At 41.3% G+C, this 24141-nt stretch overlaps 1 protein-coding gene across 2 annotated transcripts in view; it reads right to left on the bottom strand.

Annotated features, from left to right (window-relative positions):
• Positions 1 to 24141, bottom strand: part of ERGIC1 (endoplasmic reticulum-golgi intermediate compartment 1) — a 92345-nt gene that overhangs the window by 62856 nt on the left and 5348 nt on the right. The gene's annotated exons all lie outside the window — the stretch shown is intronic.

Here is a 24141-nt window from a genome sequence, read left to right on the forward strand (position 1 = left end):
TTTCTGCATTGCTGACACATTTCTTTGCCAGGACATTTGGGGAAGTACTTATAGAAAGAGATACATACAAACCTGGAGTCACGACATGACAAATGCACATGAACAAAAGCCTTTAACATTTGATATGGTCAAAGCTATATGCTGGATTTTGTATAGCCTGATTCATCTTTCCTCTCATTGAAAATAATATTCTTCCACAAAATGGCCCATTTATGGACCTGCAGATTCCCTGGGAACATCTGGAAAGCACTGTTTACATTCTTTCCACACAGACCACGGTAACAGCAACATATGATAAAGAGACTCATAGCAGCTTATGACATCATGGCCTCATAGGCAGAGGAAATAGCTGAACTTCTTGCTCACAGCCCATTAAAACCTCAACACTGGCGTCGTTTCACTAAAATGACAATAATGCCTTAGTAAACCTGGTGAGGAAGCCAAGAAGGAAAGAGGCGCTTTGGAGTATAACTAAATAATTGGAAACAGGAAATAGCTCTAGGCTGAAAGCAGTAAAAATAACACCATACGGACACTATAAAAGGAAACATGTTTTTTGAGCAAGAGACAATCTATTGCAAAGTTTAAAAAATAGTGCCAATATTTCTGGATTAAGAAACAATGATTTAAAAAGAAAAATGATGTCTTCTTTGGCACACAAGTCTCTTCTTGCTACTTTTCACTTAAATAATCTCAGATTTTTATCTGCAGAATGTCACCAGGAAAAACACAGTAGATATTTGCGGTGGGGAATGTATTAATTCTGATGACAGGCAGGCAGGCAGGCAGAGAGACAGACAGACGCTTCATTTATCTGTGGGTCAAAACTATTTACCTGAATAACATACACAAGGAAACACTGCTAGCTAAACTAAATCTTCTATTGTTTTTCACTGGAAATCTGACCAGGCTTTAAAGCAGAAATGTCAAACACAAGGCCCACAGCCCAGATCCAGCCTGCGTTGTGGTTAAATCTGGCCTGCGGGCCTGCCCTGGAAACAGTACAGTCTGACCGGTTGCCTTCTACAACTTGGTGGTGCTTATCTGTGCTGAAACGTGGTCGGCCTTAGATCTGTGGGGCTACCCTGGAGCCAGCAAGGGATTGCCCCCACACTACCCCTTGGGTGTGCGCAGAGGAGGCAGTGAGCGTGGGCGGGGCTGGCATTCCTGGGGACTGTCTTGCCTCGCAGGCTGACTGCATTCTGAGCGCTTCCCTTTCATCCAGGACGCCAGCGCTTGCCGCCTCCTGTGCAAGCGCCCAGGGGCCGAGGCAGCAGGGTGGCCCCATGCTGGCTCCAGGGCGTGTGGGTCAGATCTAAGGCTGACCACGTTCTGGCCCAGATAGCTGCCACAAGTTGTAGATTAGTGCTATGCCCACACCAGTGCCTCTATGTCTTGCTTGCCAGCCTGGCATCACAGCCTGGAAGGCTTCCCTTTCACCACGACCGCCCCTGCCCCTGCATGGGAAAGTCACAGCCATTATATCATAAATTCTATAATTTATACTCTGTAAAATGCTACATGGGCAGTGATCTTGCCAGCCATTCCCCATTTTTAGCCTGTCTGTCCATCCATCCATCCATCCATCCATTTACAGTATTACAGTCAGAATTCCAGTTAAAACATAGAAAATAAAAGTTACAAATATAAGATTATAGAATTTATAATATAATGGCTGTGGCTTTCCCACGCAGGGGCAGGGGCGGTTCTGGTGAAAGGGAAGCCTTGCGTACTGCGATGCCAGCTGGCAAACAGGGCATAGAGGCACTGGTGCGGGCATAGCGCTGATCTGCAACTAAACAATAATAGCTAAATTATCAATATAGCAAGCTTTATAAACAATTTTTAAAAATTGTAATTATTCAAGGAATCTGAATCCTATTGGTTAGCTAACAATACCTGTACATAACATAAATCTCAGATCTACTATTAAATGCATTTCATCTCCAATCAGCAGCATTCCATACCAAAATGAGCATATTCAGTCCACCATTAGCAATTTCTAGTAAACATTTTTCATATTTCCTCAAATTTTGACGTTTCTACTAGGAATGCAAAAGATTTATTTTAGAACAAAATGGTATGAATATACAATATGAAATTGGCCTACTGTAATATATTGCCTGTGACTTATACAAAGCAGTGTGTATTTGGAAAAAAATGTATTAAAATGCTGTGTTATGAATGATACTTTATATTATTACTAAGTGCTTTACAGAAAATAAGCATGAACTAAGGTTAGCTGTATACAATATTATATATTGAGGAAAAACTGGATTAATCAATAAATGAAAAGCTTTTTAAATAATTTGCAGGAAAAATTGACACAATGAAAGAAATGAAATCCAGGTACAGTATGCTGATTTTGGCTAGATTTAAACAGAATGGGAAAACTTTAGTTCATCAAGCTTGTTTATATAGGTAATCCTTGAGTTACGACAATTGACCCCAAAATTTATGTTGCTAAGTAAAATATTTGTTAAGTGAGTTTGACCATTTTACTATTTTTCTTGCCATATTTGTTAAGGAAATCACTGAAGTTGTTAAATTAGTAGCACTGTTGTTAAGTGAATCTGGTTTCCCCATTGACTTTGCTTGTCAGGACACAAAAGGTGATCAATACCTTCAATACCTTTGCGATCACATACCCTAACCCTAACCCTCAGATAGCCCAAATTAAAGTTACTTTTAGTAATCTGCACTATACTATACAAGTAAAGGAGGAAGCCTTATAAGCTATTGAGGCAAATAATCTTTTTCATCAAAATCAGACAAATATTGATGTTTTTCTAAAAAACAAAACCACATACTTCAAATAAGGCACCAATATTCATATTTCCATATAGTAAATTAATGTTGGCATCACATTAATGTTGGTTTCACATTAGTAGAAAATAGGTATTTTAGTAAAAATATTTATTCAGTATTTTTAAATAAAAATATAAAAAGAGCAACACTTAAAAATCTGGGCTAGGGCAAATATTGTAGTTTGATAATTTTTGTGAATTCCTGAAACCCATACCCCCAAATTATAGTCAACAAATCTGTCAGCATAAGACACAACCAGGTCATCAGACTGATGCACAAGATGGTAAGAAGGACAGTTGTTAGAACTAAAAGGGCTGATGGGACTGTGTGTTCGCTATCTAGACTAGGCCATCTGAACTCAACCCACTGCTTAATTGCTTTCTCAGGGTCATTTCTTCCTCCACATACAAGTGAATCATTCTGGTGAGTCACTGAAAAGGTTAATTCCTTTGCCATCTACACTCTACAAGTTCCCAAATAAAATTGAGATGGGGGCATGGAGAAAGGCCCATAAAACTAATCTACGGTACAAAATGTACACTTATTTCCTGAGCTAACAGAACAGAATAGAATAACAGAGAGGTCTTCTAGTCCAACCCCCTGCTTAAGCAGGAAATGCTGCACCACTTCAGACAAATTTTAAGGAGCCTTCGTTCAGCTGCTGCAGAGTCCTCCTGAGGTGTCTGTTGCATCAAGAAGCAAATCCGGGAAGGGAGGGGAAGGGGGGGTTCATTCTTCTAACTATTTACACAGACAATTTATACTAACAAATATATGAGCCCAATCTCTGTCACACTCAAGGCACCAAAATGTCTTGCTGCATAGGAAATACTGTTTCAGCTACTAGTTATTTTCCCTCCAAGCCTTTTTCCAGCAAGTGCATGGTCCATCTTTTTCAGATCAACTAAGTATTGATCAATTGTTTGTAAGGGGAATTGACCAACTAGCTTATCACCCAAGCCTGACGTTGTGAGCTGAGAGACTTAAGTAATCCAAAGTCACCCAGCCAGTTTTCATGTCTAAGACAGGGCTAGATCTCTTGGTTTCTAGCCTGGAGCCTTAACCACAGCACAACCAAACTGGCACTTTTTCAGCTACTAGATTAGTGATGGCTGACCTTTTCAGCACCAAGTACCCAAAGCATTTGCACCCCCAAAATGCAACACGCACACGCGTCCTGTGCATATGCCCCTGCACATGTGCACAGGACCCCATGCCACCACATATGCACATGTGACCCCCACGTGTGCACCCCGCCCCCCAAGCATGCATGGCAGAGAGCCAAAGACCAGCTGGCCGGCAGGAGATGCGCTCTTGCATGTGCAGCAAAGCTGATCTGAGGCAACGGCTCACGTGTCCAGAGAGAGGCCTCTGTGTGCCACCTCTGGCATGCATGCCATAGGTTTGCCATCACAGTACTAGATTAAAGATAGCAATTTGCCCAATGAAGGTGGACACTAGACAGGAATCTGGATTTGTAGAAGAAATGGTGCATCCAAAACTCCTTAAATAAATGCAACTTTGAGGAATTATGATATTTAGATCATGCGTGAATGTGCATCTTAAACTAAGCAGGAACATCTTAAACTAAGCAGGATTTTCGCTGGGATCATTCAGCAATCACAGAGGGCAGCCACACAAGTCCAGGGGAAAAAAAGGATGTTATTGGTATAAGCTATTTCTGACAGGCACTAAATAAAACACATACACATCATCTTTTCTCATTGAAACCCAGACTGTTCTACAGACCTAACAGTTATATTTTGCAAATATAAGCCTTGAACATGATGCTGTTTATGGCTGGCATGGGAGATTTAAAAAAGGAATATAATGGCTATGCACTATATTGTGTGTATGATGTTACCCCATAGTAACATAAATTGAATTTATGTTACTATGAAAAGATTATTTCAAGCAAAGCATATTAAGCTTGAAAAAGCATACACAACAAGCTAGCCTTCAGTTCCGAAAAGTAATTAGGACCCATCAAATGAAGACAATAGAAGATGACCCCCCTTCAATGTGGCACTGGCATTGCCACTTCTGAAACTATCAGCAATATTTTTCATTCTGGTACATAATACTCTTTGAGGCATCCCTTCTATCTGCTTTCTGCTGGCCTGTCCCTTTCCTTGTTCTTCCCTCGTAGCAAGGCTATTTTCACTAGGTTTTCTAGTGAAGTGAACTTAAAGTTAATTGGCTCAGTGTGCAAACACTTTGGGGGTTTCACAGTGTCATGAAGGGATGCCCCAAAAATAAAATAACCAAGAGCCTTTCAAAAAGGTTCTCTAATCCTAAAGTAGAGAGATGAAAAATAAAAGCTCCTTCCTTCCTTCCTTCTTTCCTTCCTTCCTTTCTTTAAAAAATTATCTCTCTGGTTCTTATACTGATATTCTATTACAATTCACAATCCTTTAATTTTTTAATTCCTTTATCTATCAGGCCTTACAGTATAAGATAGCTTTTAAAAAATTGACTTAGACTTTCTTCATTGTCAATATGTTTAATTCTGAAAAATAACAAATTAAAATGTGTCATTTTGCAGGAGAAAAACCAGGAGTTTTCATATTCAACTTTGCAGCCATTACTTTTTGCCTAACATAAACATCCATTGATTGTCAATCTGAACAATAGTCTCTGGAAAGCAGTATTTAGTGCATGGACAAACCCACATAGACTCTTCAAAAATAAAGGAAGTTCACCCTCTTTCTGTTAGAAATTCACCCCCACAGCCCTAACAGTGGTCGTCTATTGATATATCAAGAGCACAACCTACAAATGCTTTGAAACAGTAACTGTTTTATATGTTCTGTTTTAAAACATTGTAATTGAAAGCAGATTTTAAACCTAAACAAATTAAATTCACTCCTCAACCCTTCAATACTTTTGAGAATAAAGAATATTAATCATTCCTGAACATCAAGGCAGGGTGAAAAGCAAATTATTTAATAACCAATGTTCCAGCCCAGTATTTCTTTGGATCAATGCTCTGAAACAATGACCAAGGGATGTTTTAACTTTGCTTGTTTTAAAAGTAATGCTTGGTCAAAGGAACTCAATTCTAAACAGTCAGGGACAGCCAGAAACAATATCAGTAAGATCACCATGTACTCTTACTGATGAGGTGTCTTTAATTATCCAAGTTTAAAATAAAACAATCAAAAAAACTCCTTCACACACTATTGTGTTTGCATAATCTCTGTCGCCTTCAGTCCTTGTCAGAGGGTGACTATGATAAATCTATTCAACTTTCATAATGTAAACAGACAAGCAGTAAAATCTGCTTCACCAAGCTGCTAATTACAATAGCCATCTACTAGAGCAGTGGTAGTCAATATGGTCCCTATCGCCCATTAGTGGGCGTTCCAGCTTTCATGGTGGGCGGTAGGGGTTTTGTCCCCTACTTTATAAATCACCATTACTGTGGAACCAGTGGGCTGTTAGAGAAAACTTTACTACTAACAGAGATACAAAAGTGGGTGGTAGGTATAAAAAGGTTGACTACCCCTGTACTAGAGCATGCAGCGATCTGGATTCAACAGGCAAAGAATGAGTTGAAGAGTGCATGGAGACGTGTGGGCACCAGTCTTCAGCATCTTAAAGTAGCTGTATCTTTTCTTGGGCTTGGAAGGCTACCTTCTGCAGCTGTTGTGTAATCCTAGCAAAAGACAAGTTTAAGATCTGCCCCTAAAGTGGGTCTTCCAACAATGCACTCATTGCTGCTGTAACTGAATCTATCCCAATAATAAAATACCTTACACCAATTTTCTCTTTAATATTCAGAATAAATTTAATGATATTCTTCCAACGAAATTCCCATTCCTGCATACTTATTTCTACAGCCAATAAATAATGCAGCCTTTGAATCTGTTTGATTCCATATTTCATCAGTTGTTCATAATGAAGGCCCAGTAGATGTTTTGATTAATGTGTTATTTTCAATTTCCATCAAATCTCTAAGTATTTTTATTTCTGCAACTTTTCTGCAGAGCATCTGGAAGTCCTACCTCTTTTATAGAGGTACCCAGGCTGAAAGGGTAATATAGTTCCCTCTGAAATCTATATTGAACAAGGAAGATAGAATCTTCTTGCTCTGATTTTTTTACAGAAGCTTAACCAATGACTTTATTAAAATATTTTCTGAGTTCACTTGGAAATCAAAGCAAACTATAAAAAGGGCGAAAAACAAAAATGTATAATCAGTCTCTCGCAAAATCTGAAAATCACAGAAGTCTGCAACTTCAGTTTAACCTTGATGCTAGAGTCTGATCCTTTTGATTAGGCAGCAAGCCCAGAAGAATAAAAAAATATATCCATAAAATTGGTTCTTTTCCCCTTTTCTGTCATACAATTACATCATCCCAGAGGAAAATATGTTCAAGTAATAGGAGAGGCATTCAAAGAAACCAACCCATTTTTGGACTGAAAACTTTGTTTCATTGCAAATGAAACAATGAATAAATACAGCAAAAGTCAAGAGGTTCCTTGTTCCTTCATGGTTGTAAAAAAGGGGGGGAGGGTATAAACTAATAGACAATCACCTCATCAGCATTCTACCTTTAATTGTCATTATCTGAAGATTTTTGTTGCCTTTATTTAATTAACAAAATAGGGAAAAATCAATAGGAATTTTTTAAAAATGAAAACAAAACCTAGTTTTGAGGTTTACCACAGGTCAGTAAAACCTCTTACATTTGTTTTAATCCTGATTTCATTTTGGCAGGGCCTAAGTGGTAAATGGGTATCATATATACATTTACATATTTTTATTTACTTACACGCCACCCTTATTAATTTTACAAATAACTCAAGGAGCAAACATATGCAACATACCTTTTTGATTCAATTTTCCCTACAACAACAACCCTGTAAGGTGGGTTGGGCTGAGAGCGAGTGACTGGCCCAAAGTCACCCAGCTGGTTTTCATGGTTAAAGCGGGACTTAAACTCACAGTCTCCTATTTTCTGGCCTGGTGCCTTACCCACTAGACCAAACTGACTCTCTCATGTTACCTGAGAATCTTTCTGGCCTTTGTCTTCTGACAATGTGGAAAAGATATTCTCTAGAACAGGAGTGTCAAATTCAAGGTCTGGGGGCCAGATCTGGCCCACATAGTGCTTAAATCTGGCCCGTAGGACCATCCTGGAAATAATGAAGGACCAGCCTGCAGTACCTCTGCCAGTGAAAACAGAGCTCAGGAGGGCTGCGTGCGGCCCTCCAGAGCTCCATTTTCGCTGGCAGAGGGTTGCAGGAGGCCATTGCAGCCGAAAACGGAGCTTGGGAGCCCATTTTCACTGGCAGAGCATTGGGGCCTCCACAGGTGCTCCTGATATGAGTGACATCGGGCTGGCCATGCCCATCCTGGGCAAGCCCACCCCGGGCCCCCAAACACAACCCTGATGCGGCCCACAATAAAATCGAGTTTGACACCCCTGCTCTAGAAGATCCACTTCTGCCTATGGAATGGATCCTTGCTCCCCTGGCTCTTTTGAATATCTGAAAGGAGGGCAGTTGTTAAAGCCTCATTGCAAGAGGCCCAAGATCATTGCCCATGATCCTTAAGGAAATTGAGGTGCAACCTCCTCCTTAAGATGTCTTTTCTGAACTCAGAGGTATTAGATAACTACTATTCTATCTCCATTCTTTTATCTCTAGGGATTAGCTAGGGAGCATCCAAAGAAATGGACTATATAGATCTTCCCGTCAAGATTCAGGCCTGGGTATAGGAAAGAGATGGTATTTGTTTGGGATTGCTGCTGTGGGACTGGATGAGCTGGAGTCTTTTTAGACCCCTTAATTGTCTTCTGTATCATCAACAAGATATCTACAGGACAAGGGTATCCTACAGGAGTTGGAGACTGAAGGCATTTTCTGAGGTTATTATGCTCCTTCTTCAGATGACAGTTTCAGTCACTTGTGGGAAAGGAAAAGGAGCTGACCCAGTGGCTTCTCTCTTGTGGATCAGTGGAGGATCAGTCCACTTCCCCCACTATCTAAGGACTACATAAACCAGTGGTAGAAGTCATCTGGCAGTCTGGGGTTTGGCATGATCAGTACAGTAAAAAATACCCAAATTATATTACCATCCTGGGCCACTCTAGTGATATTATTCATCTATTGTATGTATATGGCCACCCAATTTAGGCAATGTGATAAGGGTGGCCAAATAAATGCTTTCTCAAGGAAACTAGGGGTCCTCTTGGATTCCCAACTCCTGCTGGAACTGCAGGCAGAAGTAGGGACCAAGGGCCCTTGACCCAGCTTCTGTTGGTGCACCAACTGCAAACCTACTAAGAGAAGAGGACCTTGCCACAGTAACTCATGCCCTCATCACCATCTCTTTGGACAATGTTAACATGCTCCACATGGGGCCCTCTTTAAAAGCCACTTGGAAATTCAGCCAGTCAGTGCACACAGCCAAGTAGTTCACTGGCTACAATAGTTTCCACATGCAATTTAAAGTATTGATCTTAGACTATTGATGTCGGGTTTTTTTTGGGTTTTGTGGGGGGTTGACTACTGAGAGTCCTTAGGGATTGAGGTAGGGTACAAATAAAAGAGGTTTTTTTTTTTTTTTTTTTTTTTTTTTTTTTTTTTTTTTTTTTTTTTTTTTTTTTTTTTTTTTTTTTTTTTTTTGAAAAAAAAATAAACAGGAACAGAGAAATAGATATGTACAGCATACAAAGTTTTACAGATTCTTCAGTAAAAGACTATATTTCATTGTAATTGTCTATACATAATTTATATCTGCAAGCAATTAATTCATAAGCTGCACTTCAAATCCACAAATCCACAGTAATAGGATTCATAAATCTTTGCTCTCTGAAAAGAATTCTGCCTGATATGCTACATATCATGGGAGGATCTAAATAAAAATATTAAAACACTAGTCTGTCAGCAATAAGAAAAGTCTCAACTTATAGTATATCTCGAATTCAAGAGAAACACAGATATATTTCATAACAAAACACAAATAAAGTCACTCTGTTTGGCCTACAGTTCTATTATTTCCTGAATTGCAAAAACAAGAGCAGAGGAAGAACAGACACTGGGCTTATGCTGGAAATAAGATGTTAATATAGAATTGCTTGAAAGCAGCAAGCATTTTTACACTCAGACATTTTTACAAAAGTAACAGTTTACTGAATATAAAAGTGTGGATAGACAGAAAATATTCACATTTATTAATTGTTCACATAAGGAACTCTACTAATGGTTCATGCACCCTCTGGAGAGAGGGAGAAACTGTATCTTTTGACACTGCTTTCAGCTCTGTATAATCTCTAAAAATCGGCTATAGAACACTGGGAAACCATCTCCATGGTATAAGAAATGGCACTGGGAGAACTCCTTGTTCTATTATAACAAATTACTTACTGGACTGCAGGAACACTTTTGTTTGTAAAATGGCAGCTTAATATTTTAACTAATAAGTTATCTCTTATATCATATGGAATAGTGTTAACCAACTCAGATTTTCCTATTATTTGGGTTTTAAATAGAAGAGGAAGATCACCCTGTGTGATCTTCAGCTTGAAGTGATCAAAAACTCAACTTACATACTGTATATTTATATTGCATCAATATTTATTTTAAATCCAATAGAAGAGGCTAAATTTAAATCACTGCTCATATTTCAATGTAAAAATGTAAACTGTTTTTAAAACCTTTTACCTCTGTTCCTTTTGAAAAGTGGTAATAACTATCCTTCCAGTTTCATCCCATAAAATTGGGCTAGTATAATAATGCCATTAGCTTTCATTCTTTAATTTTGTTTGTGACTACTGGAAATGTTGCATGTTAACACAGGTAATTATCATTTAGCAACAGCCACATTTAGCAACTGTTCACAGTTATGATGGTGATGAAAAAGTAATGTTGACAACTGATCCTTGCATTTGTGACCTTTGCAAATCTGCAAAGCAAAAGAAGGTTGAAGTAAGCGCTCAGTTGTTTTTTCAATTAGCAACTACTTAGTTTAGCAACCAATTTTCTAATCCCAATTGTGGTTGCTAAACAAGTATTATCTCTAATGATTTAGATGGCTAAAATAAAATGTTTTATACAGTTTGACTTGTCTTTTACTGAAAAATTGATCAATTCAGCTATTTAAGCATCATTCTAATAATTCTGATATATTCATAAATCAGTCCCAAAAATTTGATGTATCAATACAATCCCATTATGTATTTGACAAAGCAGATTAAGGTCTACCACAACAGATCAGGAAGTTCAGAATTGTTGAAATAGTCTAATTGCTAACTGATGTGCTGCAAAAATGTCTTAAATAACATGTTAATTAACAATGCATCCTCTATATTTTTGTCTATCTGTCTTTATACCTTATGCCAGGGGTGTCAAACTCAATTTCATTGAGGGTCACATCGGGGTTGTGTCTGACCTTGGGGGGGCAGGTTTACACATGGCCAGCTCAATGTCACATGTGTGTTGGGGTGGTGGCCAAAGTGCTCTGCCAGTGAAAACAGGCTCCCAAGCTCTATTTTCAGCTGCGACGGCCTTCTGCAACCCTCTGCCAGTGAAAACAGGGTTTGAGAGGGCTGTGCGTGGCCCTTGCAAGCTCCGTTTTTGCTGGCAGAGGCATTGAGGGCCGGTCTTTCGCTTTTCTCCTCCATGCTGCATCGAGAGGCCAGGATGGGTTGACGCCTTCCTATGATGTCATAGCTGAGTCTGTACTAAGATATAAAAGCCAGCCCCCGGGAGAGACCCCAGCTTTTGACTCAGCTCCTTTCAGTCAGTAGCTGTGTCTCTGAAAGCGTTCTGTTAGATAGCAATCACCAGCAATCTTCAGTACTTTTTTCCTCTCTTCCAGAGAGCAGGATCTCTCTCTCTCTCTCTCTCTCTCTCTCTCTCTCTCTCTCTCGTTGGGAGCAGCTTTACAGAGCTCTGTGCAGGCAAGCTGGGCAGCGCCTGCAGACCTCCTCCACACCTGCAGTTTGAGGATCGTAACACAATCGGCAAACTGATAAGAGCTCAAGCCAGCTGATCATGTAGCTGGTTGCTGTGTTTTTCCCTTGCTGACTTCACTCGGGGCTCTGCATAGCCTAAGGAGCGATTCTTCAATCTTGGAGCCTCTTTTCCTGTAGTCAGCGGCCCTGTTGGATCCAAGCCTTCCACCATGAGGTGATCGGCCATTTTGTAAGCCCAGGGGCCATTTATACCCTAAGGGGCTTAATAGAAAAATTTTTAAACAGCTTCTTTCCAACGCAAGAGCCTTTATTTTACAAGTGGAGCAAGATAAGGCTCTGGCAGAGCTTTCCCCCCCAGTGGGACAGTCTCTTAAGCCCAATAGGAGAAAAAGACGTAGGCAACGCACCCAATCAGTCCAGAGGGAGGTGGCTGCTAAAATCAAAGCTAAGGCTCTAGCCCCTAAGAAGGCAACTCAGGCTGAATTGAGGGCAGAGAAGCGCAGACATGCAGCTCTAGAGAGGCAGTTCAACAGAACTATTCAACAGAAGGGAGTGCAACTACAGCATGTTTCAGGTGATACTCGTGGGCCCCAACCAAGCCCTCCCAGGGGAGGAGAAGTTATCTATGAGCCTTTCCATCCTCCATCCTGGTCTCCTGGGGCTCTTGCTGTACAGTCAGATCCTCAGGATTTAAGCAGATCTGGGCCTTATTTCCAACAGGCTTCTGTGCCCTATGCTCCTCCCCCTCCCTCCAGGCCTTGAACCTCTCCTCAATCTAGGCCTGAAGCAACCTTCACTCCCACAGCAGAGGGCCTTCTGCCTTCTGCCTCTACCTTTGAGCATAGACCAGGGGATATCCAAGATGTTGTCTCATTAGCCATTAGGCAGGGATTGGCTGAAGGCTTCAAGCAAATTCTTCAACCTCTGGAAAGGGTTCAGGCCCTTCTCCCTTCTCAATCTATAAGTTCCTTGCCTCATCATCCTGATTTACACAGGCCTCAGGACCTCAGGGTCCATTCTTCTCTACCAGAATGGGAGGAGGTTGATAAGGAAGGAAGGCCTTCACCATCTGATCACAGTTACTCTTCTCATTCAGCGTGTGAAGAGGGTGAGATTTTTGACCAAAATCTTTCAGAGGAAGAGGATTCTCACCCAGAGCAAACATCCTCTGCATTGGTCTTCAAACCTACTCTCTTCAGGCCATTACTCAGCAAGGCCTTGGTTACGGCCAAGCTGTCACTGGAGGATGTGGCTCCTGAGCCACAAGGAAATCCCTCTAGCCAAGGGGACTCGCTCTTCTCCAAGCCTGTAGTGCATGCAGAGGTTTTGCCTTCTCCCATTTTGTTCCTGGACATGGTCAAGGAACAGTGCGCTTCTCCTTTGGCAGGTCCTCGCCCATCTTCTCTAGATAAGCGTTTCTACAATGTCAGCGCAGCTCTGGGCAATGCCCTGGCAGTGCCTTCTGTTGACATTCCAGTTCTGGCCTCGTTCTCATCTTCTGGCACTCCCATGGAGCCAGAAGATATCCTGAAACCGGATGATAAACGTTCTGAACAGACCCTCAAGTGCAATCACCAGGCTGCTGCTTGGGCTGTTCGGGCTTCAACAGCAGCATCTTTCTTCACGAGGGCATCCATACAGTGGCTGCGCCAACTCCAGAATAGATTGCCTGCTTCTGACCTTCGGTCTCACCAAGACCTTAACAAGATTATTGCAGTGGCGGAATTCACTACAGATGCCACTCTCAATTCCACCAAATTTGCATCCAAGGCCATGGCATCTTTTGTAGCAGCAAGAAGACTTTTATGGCTCCAAAATTGGCAGGCGGAGTCACGCCGAAAATGGAAGCTGGCTTCAGTTCCTTTTGCAGGCGATAAGCTTTTTGGCGATGCTCTGGAACCTTATCTCATCGAAACCAGAGATAAACGTAAAATTCTCTCTTCCTCTGGGAAGAAAGCCAACTATCCCCCTGCTCCTTATCGCCCTCCTGCCTTCTGAGCGGAGACCTCATCTCGCTTTCCCCCGCTCTCACAGGCCATACTCCCAACACCAAGACCAATGGGCAGCAACAACCTTCTGCTGGTAAATGGCCCTTTCGGGGGAGAGGGGGTCGTTCCTTCCGTCGCTCTAAGTAATCCCTCGTTCTCCCCACCCATCGGAGGTCGCCTAGCCTTCTTTGCCTTCAAATGGGAGGAGTCAACGATGGACGCCTGGGTGCTCAGCACTATTTGGCCAGGGTTACAATTGGACTTCCTAACACCACCCCCCAAAATTTTTTTGATCTGTCCTGTGTCTCGGGACATTTCCAGGCAAGCCCTCATGAATCAGGCCATTCAGCACTTTCTTGAAATCAGGGCTATTCAACCTGTTCCCCGTCTCAACGGGGACGTGGGCTTTACTCTTGCCTTTTCATCGTTCCCAAAGCCTCAGGGGGGTGGCGAGCCATCCTTGATCTAAAATTTCTCAACCAATTTGTAAAATACAGGTGATTTAAAATGCAGACTCTGCATTCTATTTTAGAGAGCGTTCGCGAGGGCGACCTCCTCTCTTCCATTGATCTCACTGAGGCTTAACTCCACATCCCAATTTGGCCTCATCATCACCGGTTTCTCCGTTTCTGTTATCAGAATACCCATTACCAGTATCGAGCACTTCCCTTCGGCCTCTCATTGGCTCCAAGGGTCTTCACAAAGGTTCTGGCAGCATTGGTGGCATCTCTGCATTCTATTCCAGTGTGGATCCAATGCTACTTGGACGACATTTTGATTCTTTCCTCTTCCATCCATGCGGCCCATCGGGATCTGCAAATTACCCTGTCATGTCTCCAGAGCCACGGATTTTCCATCAACACCAAAAAGAGCTAGCTGTCTCCTACAACCAAATTGCAACACTTGGGAGCAGTCATCGATACCATGTCGTGCCAGGTTTTCCTGTCCCCAGCGCGTGGAAAGAGTCTTGCAGAGATCATCAGCCAGATCCAGCAACATCAAATTGTCCCCCTTTCACTGCTGTCCAAACTTCTGGGGAAGATGGTCTCCTGTATTGGCATCATCCCGTGGGCTCGGCTCCACTTCCGAGCCCTCCAATGGTTTCTGCTTCCCTACTAACGAGCAGGAACCAGCCACTCATCCATCAAGGTCCCACTCCCACCACAAATCCGGAGATCTCTCAATTGGTGGCATTCCCCATCTATCTGGAGGGGACTCCTGTTCAGGGACCCAGACAGGCTAGTGATAACCACCGATGCCAACCTCCTGGGTTGGGGTTCCCATATGCAGGGCCAGATAGCTCAGGGCGTTTGGTCCAGATCGGAACAGACCCTTCCCATAAATTGGCTAGAGCTCAGATCTATTTTTCTGGCTCTCAAGCATTTCAGGCAATCAGTGACCGGCTCTCATGTTCTAATCCTTACGGACAACATGGCCGCAAAGGCTCATGTCAACCGGCAAGGGGGGAACGAGGTCCAAAGCCCTCATGAGAGAGGCTCTACGGTTGGGGTTATGGGCAGAGAAACACCTGTTATTGATCACGGCGGACCACATCTCCGGGGTCGGCAACTCCCAGGCCGACTGGCTCAGCAGGAGCCTAGTCGACCAGGCAGAATGGTCCATTCCTCCATCCCTATTCAGGGATCTTTCCCTCAGATTCAGAACACCGGAGGTGGATCTTTTCTCCACTCCTCAAAACGCCCAAGTCACCAGATTCTTCACCAGGTTTCCTTGCCAGGGAGCAGAGGGGACCAATGCTCTTCGGTGCAGATGGCCCAAGGGTCTCTTCTACGCCTTTCCCCCGTTTCCCATCATTCTGGCAGTAATTTGGAAGATGTTGGAGGAACGTGCGGAGCTCCTCCTGCTGGCGCCCTATTGGCCAAGGAGGCCCTGGTTTGCGGACCTGGTCAACCTATCGGTGGCTTCTCCTTGGAGGATCCCTGCCCATCTAATCTCCCTTCACCAGGGGGCCCTGCTCCACCCAGAGCCCCAGTGGTTCAAGCTGACCGTGTGGCACTTGAGCGGCAGCGGCTAGAGGAGGCTGATCTTCCAGAAGGGGTCATCCTCACTATCCTGGCTTCTGGCAAACCTTCTACAAGACGCATCTATGATGCCACCTGGAAGGCTTTTTCCCGATGGTGCCTCAGGGAGGGTCTTTCTCCTGCTTCAGCCCAGTTGGCAGAAGTTCTTAGCTTCCTTCAGCATGGGCTGGAGAAAGGTTTGGCCCCCAACACCTTACGCAGGCAGGTTGTGGCCCTCTCCTTGGTCCTTTCATGGGGTTCGCTTCCTTCCTTATCCCATCACACTTCACTCAGGAGGTTTTTGAAAGGGGCTTCCAACCTGCACCCGCCGGTGGTTCACAGGTATCCTTCCTGGGACCTTCATTTGGTCCTTAATGCCCTTACAAAGCCCCCCTTTGAACCCCTTAGAACAGTGTCTCTCTGTTTCCTGACTCTGAAGGTAGTGTTCCTTGTTGCCATCACTTCTGCCAGAAGGGTTTCCGAGATTGCTGCTCTTTCCATCAGACAGGACCTTTGATAGGGTTGTTCTTCGTCTGGACCCCTCATTTATTCCAAAGGTTATCACCTGGTTTCACAGGTCCCAGGACATTGTTTTGCCTGACTTCTGTCTTCTCCCGCACCATGACTTAGAGCGGCAGTGGCACACGCTAGACGTAAGAAGGGCTCTTAGAATATACATTAAGCACACTTCCTCCTTCAGGAAGTCGGAAGCCATGTTTGTTTCCTTTTTCCCTTCTCACTTGGGGCACAAGGCCTCTTCTCCTACTATTAGCAGGTGGGTCAGGTCTTGCATTGAGCAGGCCTACAAAGCTGCGGCCCTTCCGGTTCCCTGAGGTCTGACGGCACACTCTACCAGAAGTGCGGCCACTTCTGCTGCCTAGGCGACCCAAGCATCCTTGGAGGAGATTTGTCGTGCGGCCACGTGGACATCCCCATCAACTTTCATCAGACACTACCGTCTGGATGCTTTTGCCTCGGCGACTGCAGCCTTCGGCAGACGGGTGCTTCAACGAGTGGTTCCACAGTCGGTGTGATGAGCCAGACGAGGACACACCCGTGGACATGCAAGCTTTGGTATGTCCCATCCTGGGCTCTCGATGCAGCATGGATGAGAATGGGCATTGGTAGAAGTTACCATGAACGCCCTTTCTATCTATGCTGCGAGAGAGCCCAGCCCCTCCCCTGATTCGTCCAGAGAGGGTAAGACATATTTCTGAATTTATTTTGGGCTTTCAGAGACACCTTTCAGTCTGTCAAGTATCTTCGCCAAAGCTGGGGTCTCTCCCGGGGGCTGGCTTTTATATCTTAGTGCAGACTCAGCTATGATGTCATAGGAAGAAGTCAATCCATCCTGGGCTCTCTCGCAGCATAGATAGAAAGGGCGTTCACAGTAACTTCTACCAACACCCATTCCAGGGCACCCCCACGGGCCAGATCTAAGCACCCTGGGGTCTGGATCCGGCCCACGGCCCTTGAGTTTGACACCCCTGCTCTATGCATTCAGAACTGTTTTACAGTTGATCATAAAACAGAACAGAGGACAAAAGTCAACACAGGATAAAAAAAATTAAGAGATTTTCCACCTATCAGACACTTAAAACCTAAGATTATTAAAAGCCAATGTGCTATTTTTCATGCATAAATGCAAGTGCCAATATTCTATTTGTATAATATACAAACCAGTAATTTCACTCACATCCTTTCCAATAATAATTTGATTTACAGGATGTTAGCAAAACATATCCTGGAAACAATGACATCATTTAGAAGTCCTGAAGGAAGAGTTTAACATTTTGATAATAAAATTACTGCCAGGCTCCAACCTTGTTTATATTTAGCAGAAGTCAGGTTACTTTGGTTCATAGGATAGATATCAAATAAAGGAAGAAGCAATGGGATACAGAGGATTTGATTGAAGAGATCACCAACATTCTTCTTGTAAAAAACATGTAAAAACTTGGCACCCATTACAGAATGCACAAAATATTCATGCTTTACTTTTACTTCCATAGAGTGACACAAAGAAAACTGTAGAATGTATAATTCTGGTGTTTTTAGGTATGAGCACATCACAGTATCTGAATATCTTTCCCAAGGGCTTCACTGCTACTCTATCGACCAAATGCTAATTTGCAGTCTATTTCTTAATTGCTAGTTCCTTTATTGTTTTAGTTAATCTACCACTTCAATGTCTTCATTGCCAACTCTAAGATACTGGTCACTGTACCTATTGTTACTGGTTTGTTCTTATTTATATTTAATATTATTCTAGGTTGGTTCTCTCCTTGATTAGTTTTCATCCATTGCTTCTTGTTCTGACTTCAGAACAAGAAGCAATAGATGGAAACTAATCAAGGAGAGAACCAACCCAAGGAGAAATTTCTTGACAGTTAGAACCAGTGGTGGGCTGCTGCATGGTCGCACGGGTTCAGGCGAACCCGCAGTTGTGATCACTGGCTAGGCCTGCCCACAACCAGCGAACCAGTAGGTAACATAAGTGCATCCCACCTCTGGTTAGAACAATTAATCAGTGGAACAACTTGCTTTCAGAAGTTGTGGGTGCTCAAACACTGGAGGTCTTAAAAAGAGATTGGACAGCCATTTGTCTGAAATAGTATAGGGTTTCCTGCTTGAGCAAGGGATTGGATGAAAAGACTTCCAAGGTCCCTTCCAACTCTATTATTCCGTTATTCTATACTGTTATTCTATTAATATTAGTCCATGTTTTTCACCACAATGCCTGACCATTCAAGCTGTGGTTTCATATTCTGCATACAAGTTTCACCTGAAGACACCGAGATGTTCTGGGATTCCCATTTTCCCCCAAAAAATGTCACAAAGTTGAAATAATCAAAGGTCTTTCTATAATCAATGAAACACAAAATGACTTCTTTTTGATATTCTTAAGTTTTCTTAATTAACCAGTATGCCTTAGCAATGATTTCTTGTTCTTCGTTTTTTTTTATAAAGCTAGCCTGAATATCTGGCATATCTCCACATTCCATGTGGAGTTTTAATCCACATTGGATGATCCCAAACATTACTTTACTAGCATGTGAAAATTAACAATATTTTATAATAGTTTACACACCCTTTTAAGTCTCCTTTCTTTGACATTGGTATTATTCTGACTTCTTCAAATGTGATATTCTCTGGGTATGCTGGCGTTGTTTGATTGGATACTTGATGCTTAAACACTTTTGCTTCTTTCAACACACATCATTCCCTCCACCCTCTTACTATCCACTATTATGCCAGTATTTATATATCTTAATATTTCTTTTTATAGAAAATTTTATAGAACATCTTTCCTCCTCATTTTTTAGTAATGTTTCTCTTAAAGCATTACTTTTCATTCATGGCATTTTTCAATCAGCATCCAATTAAGTATCTTTTTCAAAACTACTACTCTAATTTCATATTTCTGTGGCACTCTGTAACATAATTCTTTTCACACTGTTCCAAGCAGCTTACACTTTTCAGTTATTCTAGAGATAAATCTATCTTAAATCATTTTCCCCACAGGATTTGTAACTTCTCTTTCTTCTTTGATTTTCCTTTCTTCCATGTACATTTTTATTCCAAAATGACAGTACCAAAGAATGTTCTATCCCACATTTAGAGCTCTCATTACTCTCATGTCCTTTACTAATTTTCTCAATCTTTCAGTATGAACAATATTCATTATATATTTGAGTTATTTCTTTTTTGAGTCTACAGAGGAAAGGACATGCTTAATTAGAATATTCAAAACAAACAAGATTTTTTTGTCAGCAGATAGTCAATGACCATTTTCATATTTTCATAAGGCTCTGAATGGCTGTATCATATTTATAGACTTTTTTATCCTGTTCTCACATCCATTTCCCCTGATAATTTTCTCCCAAACTCACTTCTTATTTCTCAATTAAGTTCACTGGAACATAACATGGAGCTGTCACCACACATGGATTTTGACTTTCACATGCATCTACAATTCATATTTTCTGACATCCATTTAAGTCCATTGATACACTTAATAGTTTAATTTTCCTGCATCATGTTGATTCTATGACTCTACTCTCCTGGGGTTTCAAAAAGCCCTTAAAATCTGGTGTTGTTACCAGGCCTGGGGTTAAAGAGTTTATTGAGGTACGTGTCAGACTCCTATCATATCTGTATGGTTTGAGATACATTTTTGATTGTTTTAGACTAGGCTCCCTGTGTATGTGTCAGTTTTGTTTCCGGATTTTATAAACTTTGTAGAGTCTAACAGAGATAACTATAACAGATTTAATACATTCAATTAATCAAATCATCTTCATTAATATCTATTTCCCCTTAGTTTCAGAGATATACAATGTTCGGTACCAGCAATATCTGATCCTGACTTGACAGATAAGATAGTTATTTGCTGTGCCATTTGGCGTTATTCCCACATGCCCTCAATACACTGCTCTGCATCTTAAATCCTTTTAAAGCACAATGAGGTAAAGACTATATCTGTACTATTAATTTTTGTTATAGATTTAAGGACATCCAGGTCCATTTGTGCATTCTTTGTCTTGTGGAAAATAGGACTGCTTTGGGGGGCGGGGACAAGAATATTAAAAATTCACATTTTTTTTAACTTTTTACTGATTTTAAAAAGTTAGTTTTAAAAGAAAGGCAGAGATGCTAATTCTTATTGGATAACAAAAAGGATTAGTGCATTGCTTCCAAATAATCCACATGAAAAAGCACATTTTTCATTATATTGCAAAAAGTTATACTAATTAGTGATGGAAGGTTTTTTTTTTTCCTCCCTAAGATTGTGGTTTATAATTGCTTTTCTTCTATTGCTGAAAACAACATTCAAGTGTAGGTGAGAATATAGATTAACCCACCTGCAGGACATGGAGTGGGTTTAGATTAAGCAGTTACACCCTTGGAATGACTAATTTTGAATTTGTTACTGCTGTTGGAAGTTTTCAAACAGCACGTTGAAAATATTTCATATTGAAAGTTCATGAAAAGAATGTAGCACAAACGTAATAGTCTATCCATTAGTAGGAATTTCCATAATTTTACATAATAGCTCACTATAAAACAGAAATCTGTCAGCAATGTTCCAGATGTTGTCACTGCCTTCTTCAAGTATGCTTTGACAACATTGTCTAAAGTTCTGAAAAATCACTTGCTGAGTGGGCTGGCAAACTACATATAACACTATTTCTTATATTCCTAGATAACATAGTACTCTTACCACATAAATTATCACAATTAGCCTTAATTTAATGGCCTAACTTGGAAGACGGGACATCCTTTTCTTTTTTCATAAAATCTGTTAAATGGGTAATTCCATGTCAAGTGATCTGATTTCAGAAAAGTGCCCCGCTCCTGGCTGGTATTGCATGGTTATCGGGCATGCCCCCTATGGTGTTGAGGTTGCTAGTTCAAGTGCCTGAACTGTAGTGACAATGTCACCATGGACCAATGCAATACAATAGTAGTAATGATGTCTATATAAAACAAACAAGACGAAAAATAATAATAGAATCTATGTGACATTGCCATAGCAACATCCTCAACTGTGTTCCTATTTTTATATGTCAGCGATGAGAAACCAACCCTACTTTTTTAGGGGGGTTGAAACATGCTCTTTCTAAGGAGAATGATTTAACAGTTTCCAAAAGGTCTTTTTTTGTAAAAGCGGGCTGAAAATACCCTATTTTTGGCATTTTTACAAAAAATATCAACTTTACGCTCAATTTGTAAACTATTGGAAAGCAGTAGGAGAATGAAATTTTATATTTGAAAACTTTGTGTTGCTAAGCTATTACGTGCAAAGTTTCAAGTTTATCATACCTTTTCTTCCAGAGATTAAAAAAGAAGCCAAACTTTAACCTTTTTTCGAGCTGCAATATTTTCAGGCCAACTTTGTTCCACATTATCTAGATGGAAATCGCTCATGAGAATGTTTTTATTATTTTGTTTAATACAGCACAAAAAGTTGTACAAGATGGCAAAGTTTTGTTTCTCTCAACAAAATATTGCCGGAGAGATTATGTCTCAAAGTTGCTGAAACCTCAGAGTCATACTGTAGAAAGCTGTGGTAGAGGGTCAAAAAATGACTATATCTCTGCAAGTATTGTATTGGCAAACACTTCACCAATGTTCATTGGGAATGAGTTTTCATATCTCTGCAAACCATGCAAACCCAAACTGGATCTGTTGGAAAGAGTTGATACCATTGAAACCATTGAAACATCCCTTAACACCATAGTAGCATCCCTGGACGCCGTAAAAGAAAGAATATCCAACCTTGAAAAAAAAGACACAACGCAAAAACCTGAACATCCAATAGCTACAAACCACATCTCTACCCAACAACCACAACCCAATCCAAAACCCAATCCACAAATAAACACAACCCAGACAAATATTGATATCCCAATCCTCATCAGAGAAGCTGTTGAGCGTGAACGGAAACGTCCAAACGCCATCTTATTTGGTCTAGAGGACATCAATGACAATGATGACATCACAACTGTCCGAAACATCATCAGTGATTATCAAGCATCAACCATCTCCGCTGATGAAATACTTGACATTTCCCGCATTGGCCGAGAGCTCAAAAAACAGAGACGGCTCTGTGGCCCCACGCTTCTGCAGGGTCATTTGCAAAAATGAATCAAGCAAACGTAAATTCATTTACACTATAAATTCACTCGCCAAAACCAACACCAACCATAAGAATCTCCGTTGTCGCCCTGACCTAACCATACAGCAACGTGCCCGCTCCCGTGTACTCCGCACTGAACTCAAAAAACGTCTAGACAATGGAGAGAAGGACCTGTACATTGACTACCATGCTGACTGTATCAAAAGTAAGCCACACAACCCGCAACTCAGCTTTAACCCTCAACCACAACCCTACCTCAACCGATCCACCATCACCCAAGACTAGGCATGCACGCCCTAACTACCTCAATTCCAACTACTGCTGGCCTTAAATGCAAACTACTCAATGCAAGAAGCCTCGTGAATAAAATACCTGAATTTTTCCTCCTACTAAATATGGCTAAATTCGACATTATATTTGTCTGTGAAACATGGCTCAATGCATCTCTCCCTGACTCCATTACCACAGTAAGAGACTATCATGTTTACCGATCAGATCGTGAAATTCGTAGAGGAGGTGGTGTTGCTATCTTCTATAAAAAGTCCTTACATCTAAAAAATATCCAAGTTACGCAGGAGCTTGCTCTTCCTGAGACCATCATCTGTGAACTATCCTTAAATATCACAATTCGATTCTATGTTACAGAGCACCTGATTATGACATCGAACATGTAAACAAGCTAAATACATTACTAACATGGGCTGCATCCTGCCCATACCCTTTTATCTTTCTTGGTGATTTCAATCTACCTCATATTGACTGGACCCTAAATGATTGTACAACTGAAATCATACACACAACCTTCTACAATGCAATTACAAATCTGGGACTGGAACAACTAGTAACCAACAACACTAGACTAAACAACTGCCTCGATCTCATCTTCTGCAATAGTTTGAATTTAATTTACGGAATACAAACTAAAGAACCCTTTTCCAGCAGTGACCACAATATCATTGACTTTTGTCTCAACATACGCCCACACAAAAATCACCACAATGATGTAATCCCCAATTGTAACTTCAAAAAAGGAAACTATGATCTTATAGACAACGATCTCTCATCCCTTGATTGGCAATCTCTATTCACTGGATGCAATACTGTTGAAGACCATTACAACATATTTTTACTTGAAGTCAAAAGAGTCATCAAACTATATGTACCAACAACAACTCCCAAAACAAAACAAAAAAGCAGATTACCCATAACAATAAGGAAACTTCAATCCAAAAAGAGATCACTCTGGCGGAAAAACAAATCTGGTCACGTTGCCAATTTCAAAAGCCGATACAAAAATTTATGCCACCAGATAAAGACCGAATGCATCAATTATCACATTAAACAAGAGGAAAACCTTCTAAGCACCAATTCCACCCGTGCTTTTTTACAATTTTGTAAACAACAAACTAAAAGACTCAAGGTCTATCCCACCCTTGATAGGACCTGATGGTAAAGACTGCAACGACGACACCATTAAAGCCAACATCTTTAACACATTCTTCGGCTCAGTATTTGTAAACAGCAATGGATCATGACCAGTATTTCCTAGCTGTACCACAGATAACAACAATGATCTAATACATATCGATTTTACAGAAGACAATGTTGAAAAAGCACTACGCAATCTAAAACCATCTCTATCTATTGGACCGGATGGAATATGTGCCTACTTCTTTAAAAAGCTATCCACTGCCATAGCCAAACCTCTAAGCATAATCTTTGAAAAATCTTTCAGGACCAGCTCCTTGCCTAAC

Source organism: Notechis scutatus, chromosome 2, assembly GCF_049901735.1.
Source record: "Notechis scutatus isolate UNSWTSFEM ecotype Mainland chromosome 2, rNotScu1.2, whole genome shotgun sequence".
Lineage (NCBI taxonomy): Eukaryota > Metazoa > Chordata > Lepidosauria > Squamata > Elapidae > Notechis > Notechis scutatus.